Source organism: Jatropha curcas, unplaced genomic scaffold (genome assembly GCF_041381405.1).
Source record: "Jatropha curcas cultivar XTBG-Jc1 unplaced genomic scaffold, XTBG_Jcur_1.0 HiC_scaffold_170_pilon, whole genome shotgun sequence".
Lineage (NCBI taxonomy): Eukaryota > Viridiplantae > Streptophyta > Magnoliopsida > Malpighiales > Euphorbiaceae > Jatropha > Jatropha curcas.
In genome coordinates, this window is record NW_028322392.1 from 39,516 (window position 1) to 44,562 (window position 5,047).

The 5,047-nt window shown below is 34.2% G+C and overlaps 1 pseudogene; it reads right to left on the reverse strand.

Moving 5' to 3' along the window:
* Positions 1-855: 855 nt before the first annotated feature.
* Positions 856-4,539, reverse strand: LOC149492009 (mitogen-activated protein kinase homolog MMK2-like; annotated as a pseudogene).
* Between the last annotated feature and the right edge of the window lie 508 nt (positions 4,540-5,047).

The window sequence follows — 5,047 nt, forward strand, 5'->3', positions numbered from 1 at the left end:
TCCGCTCCTGTTGCTTTTGTATCAGTGACTCGCTCTCACCCTAAAACCAGTTTTGTTTGTAAATACAGGTGTTCTTTGCCCGACAAAAATGCCCGAGTACGCTAAGATGCAACCTCGGTCCGGTTCAGAACGGTTTGGTCAACTTTGGTAATGTGTGACCTCGTTTCTCGGTTTAGGGTCGTTGTTGTGTTTAGGGTCTAAGCTGTTTACTTTTTATTTATATTTGATCCAACGAAATTAATTTTTGCATGAGTAATTATATTATAATAATTTAAGAAAAAATAAAATTATATCTAAATTATTGTTAAATTAATATACACTTTTATTTTCAAAAACTAATTATGAATCCTTATTTCTTTCAAAACAAGGGACCAAAATATTAATGGAATTTAAAAAGAACTAAAGTGTAATGAAAAATTATAAATCAGATACTTCGTTAAAGAAGTTATTTTAAAATATCAAAGTATCAACAAAATAATAAGTCATGCATATCATAGTTAAGTTCGATTATAATTAAGAGACCAATGTTACTTTTATATATATATATATATATATATATAATAAAATTAGTAAAATTTCTTATTATATCTTAATTTTGAAAGAATTTTCATCCCCTTGGTTTTGAACTGTGTATCATCACAGAGACACTAGAAAAATTTAGTAGAAACCAACGGAAGTTGGTAAATGTAAAGGACTCAATCATTTAAATACAAATCGAACTATTTTAGGAATGAAAAAAAATTATAATTGAAGGAACAAAATGGCCATCAACTTCAAAATTCTACCTTACTCTTAAAATTAACTTAAAAAGGGGAAAAAAAACGGATGATTACAACGAGAATTGGAATCATGGAATATTTTCTCAAGCGATAAGTTTTCATGGATCTGGATTGAATTGTTCAGATATAATCCAGATGTGTTCCTTGATTGTTTCCTCAGGCAGTGATGACTCCTCAAAATCAAAGTTGAAAAGACTCGGGCAAACGGCTCCTTTTCGACATTGTGATAATGTGCCAGGTAAGGGTGGCTTAGAGCATCGTCAACTGCAAAGAAGGAAACAAAATGGGAGAAGCTTTGCCAATAAGAAAGTACACCAATTTAAGAATTTAATAAAGATCAAACATGGTTAATTGATTATTATGCAATTTTTACTCGAGCAAGTTTTGATAGTTCAAATTGAATCAAGTTCTGAGTTTTCTTTTTCTTTTTTTTTTTCAGTTTGTAACTTGTGTTATTCTCTACTTTAGAAAGAGAGAATTTTGAGGATGGAAATGAAAGGATGACAGAGAAAGTGAAGGAGAGTGCAAAGAGAGAGTTTTCTCAGTGGTGAAATTCGGGGTGCCAAGCCTATTAAAACATAGGTGCACCCATTTGATTTTTTTTTTTATTGAGTCGAACAAGGTTTAATTAAACCACCTATACTTATTCTAATTGTCATGGAGATAAACACTGAGATAATTAATTTTGTCACTCTGCTACAAACCAGTCATTATAATCAACAATAGTCACCCATAAGTAATAATTCAAGTGGTAAGACACATAAGTCAGCAAACAACCTCTATAAGGTCAGAGGGGAGAGGCAGTTGCTAACTCCCAAACAAGATTAGTCTCTTAACCACTAGTATGAGGATGCTCGTGGGAAATTTTTTTTTTTAAATCTAAAATCATGTTATATTAATACCTGTAATGCGCCTATTTGAATCAAAGACTAGCATCCTCTCTAGCAGATCAACAGCATCTTTAGACATATTACGAACATTTGGAAACATATCATGAAATCTAGCAGCAAAATCTTGCCTTCGAGCATTATCATCTGGCGAACCAATGAGCTAGAGAAGAGAAAACAAGATGGATTAGATATTTGACTTAAAGTAATTGACACTATAAATAAAGACAATGCAATTCAATATCTCAGTACACCAGTTAAATATTTCATTTCCAAACATTCTAAGCAGTTGTGGCATGCATGTTTAAAATTAAGCTTTGTCTAGCACAAGAGAACAAACCAAAGAGGATTGTGCTAATTTAATTCCACCACTCTCAGAAATAAACCCATGCATCAAGAGATAGGAAGACACAGAAGGGAAAAGGATAGAGAGAGGGAGGAGAAAGAAGAAGAGGGAAGAGTGGAAGAGAGAACGATGACATCAGAAATGCAAAAAGGCACATAACATAGACCCAAGGCTCTAAAACAATAATGACATGACAAATCAGTGAAACAAAAGATTTTAGGTCTTCACCACTAGAAACGATAAAAAGCTTTCAGTTTAGGGAAAAAAAATAGCTGCAAGGATAGTCCATGGAAGATTTGCTGAGAAATGTCCAATAACATACCTTATTGATAAGCTTCAGCTGACGTCTATTCTTGTTACCAGGAAACAAAGGTTCGCCTGTCATTATCTCACCAAGTATACAACCCACCGACCATATATCAATTGCTTCAGTGTAATCTGATGAATGCTTCATGAGTAATTCTGGTGCTCGGTACCAGCGTTTAACAACTTCTTCAGTCATGGGGTCAGTTTTTGATTTTATCCTTGCAAGACCAAAGTCCGCAATCTTAAGGTGACCCTCAGCATTCAAGAGCAAATTGTCCGGCTTTAGATCCCGATGCAAAACATCTGCTGAATGTAAATATTTGAGCCCTCGGAGCAATTGATATAGAAAGCACTACAAAAGAAAGAAAAAAAAAAGGTAAAAAATGTGTTGGTAATTTATGCTTATTCCTGTTTTCATGGACAATAACCAACAATAAAATACATTAGGTCAAGCATTTGCTTTACTGGAATAGTTCCATGGGCTGCCACACGTTATGACGCTAAATTCAAAAGTGACAAAGGATTTCTGTTTCTTTTCAATTTTTTTTAAGATGGGACGCTTGGTGGAACACCTAAACTCTAAAAACAGTTTATGTAAAATGTAAAGCTCAGAGAAAGGCCATACTAATCCTCCCCCAACCTAAAGTTAATTCATGATTGTTGCTACCAGCCACCACATATTCCCAATGTTTGGCTCTATTCTTTAATTCCGTTTCCATCGCTTTAAATCAAGAAATGTAAAAGAAAGAGAGGATGATGGATGTGAGAAAAATAATTTGATGTCCAATGCCCCACAGGAAATGCATGTGACGGTTATTGTTCACAATGGCAAGAGGCAAGAATTTCAGACGTAGTATGATGGCGGCACTAGAAGAGAAAAAAAAAATATATATATATTATTATATATATATAGTAAGAAATGAAAAGAAACGATCCAAGAACAAGAATGGTGTATACCTGACAATGATCATCTGTCAATTCTTGTCTGGATTTATTACTTGATCAAGATCAGTTTTCATCAATTCATAAACAATGTAAACATCATGAAGTTCTCCTTCTGGGGAGGCCGTATGATATCTTTGATAGAAATTATCTGAGGAAAAAAGAGAGAGATATAAGTCTATAACTCCTCCAATATATGTATACAGAGAGTAAGATAATATTCCCCCCAACCCCCACCCGCGCGGTGGAAAAGAGCAGTGATAGCATATTTCATACCCGGTCAAAAAAATAATTTCTGAGTTGTCTTGCTTAGAGTTAAGCCTTCAGGATTAAAACAAAAGGAAGAAATCAACAACCAATTGAAATTTATTACATGCACTAGCAACTTCTTTAATCGAAATACTTACTTGCAACAATGAAAATTTAACTTAAATTAATGATCTCATGCATCGTGTAGTGAAGAAGAAATGGAAAGTTTAGAACTACACAAATTATTGCTGCCATATCTGACACAAACAGAGCAAAAAACTGAAGACACCTCTAGAAAGCAATATGACAAAGTTAATAAGTCAATTCATGAGCATCACAACAGCGAGGAACCTCACATTTTCATGGTTCATGTGCAGAAGAAGCATAATCTCTCGGAGAGTCCCTTTAGCACGTCTCTGGCTGTCGAAAGCATTAGCAATCTTCTTAATGGCAACTTCCCCCTGTCTCGGAATTCTTGACAGCACTGAAGGAAATAAAAAATCACATCTTCCTTTCCATTGTTGGTAAGACAAAGCCATTGAGTCAAATGCAAGGAAAATGTAATCAGTTATAGTCCGCCAGAACAACATTTGTCCGCATACACAACTGAACTGAACCAAAAAATTTAGTTTTTCTGATAAAAACCTGGAGCGGTTGTTCTGGTGAGCACCTCAAACAATAGATAAAAAGGACAATAAGTAATTAAGAACCTTACCAACAATACCATGAGCACCTTTGGATAACGAATCGGAGGGACATACTTTCTGGAGACTTCAAAGAGGATACTGTTCACATCATACTGGACGTAACGTCCACCGTGAGTAGGTGTTCCTTCGATTTTATGCTCGCCGGAGCCAAAGCTTGACTCCATTGACATTTCTGCAAAAGCAACTATGAGGATCCGAATCCGAACCCGATTTCAAAGAGAGTTTACAGGAGAGACCGGAGAGACAGGAAGAGAAATTGAAGGAAGGGCTAGATTAGAGGTGGAAGTGCTAATGTAAAGATTATTTTATACTTTTCTATGGTGGCCCTTGTGCGGGAGGTGTATTGTATTGGTCTTTTCATTTGCAGAATAATGTGAACACTGAAACAGCAAGTTTAGAAAAGCATTTTCTACTTAGTGGCAAGTGATGAATTTTGAATGGAATATTTATTTGTAGTTAATATTTTATAAGAATTAAAATATTTTTAATTTTAAAAAAATAAGGATAATTAATTAAAATAGAGTATATCATAAAAAATCTTAGAATTTTGGATAATTAATATGTTTAATTAAACCATGCTACCATTTCCTATAATTAAAGGGTAGGTATACCACCGTCCAATTAATTAAATAAAAATATTTTCCATAAATTGCTATTAATGAATTAGACACAAAAAATTATGTCCAGGCTAGCTTTTAAATTCAGGTTCCAGACCATCCGCGTGAAATGAGCGTTGTCTTCCAGAAACAAACGATGGCTGTGTCTTTATTTACAAACTAATATTGCCGATATTACTGCATTTTATAATATTTACCATATTTAAAATTTTAT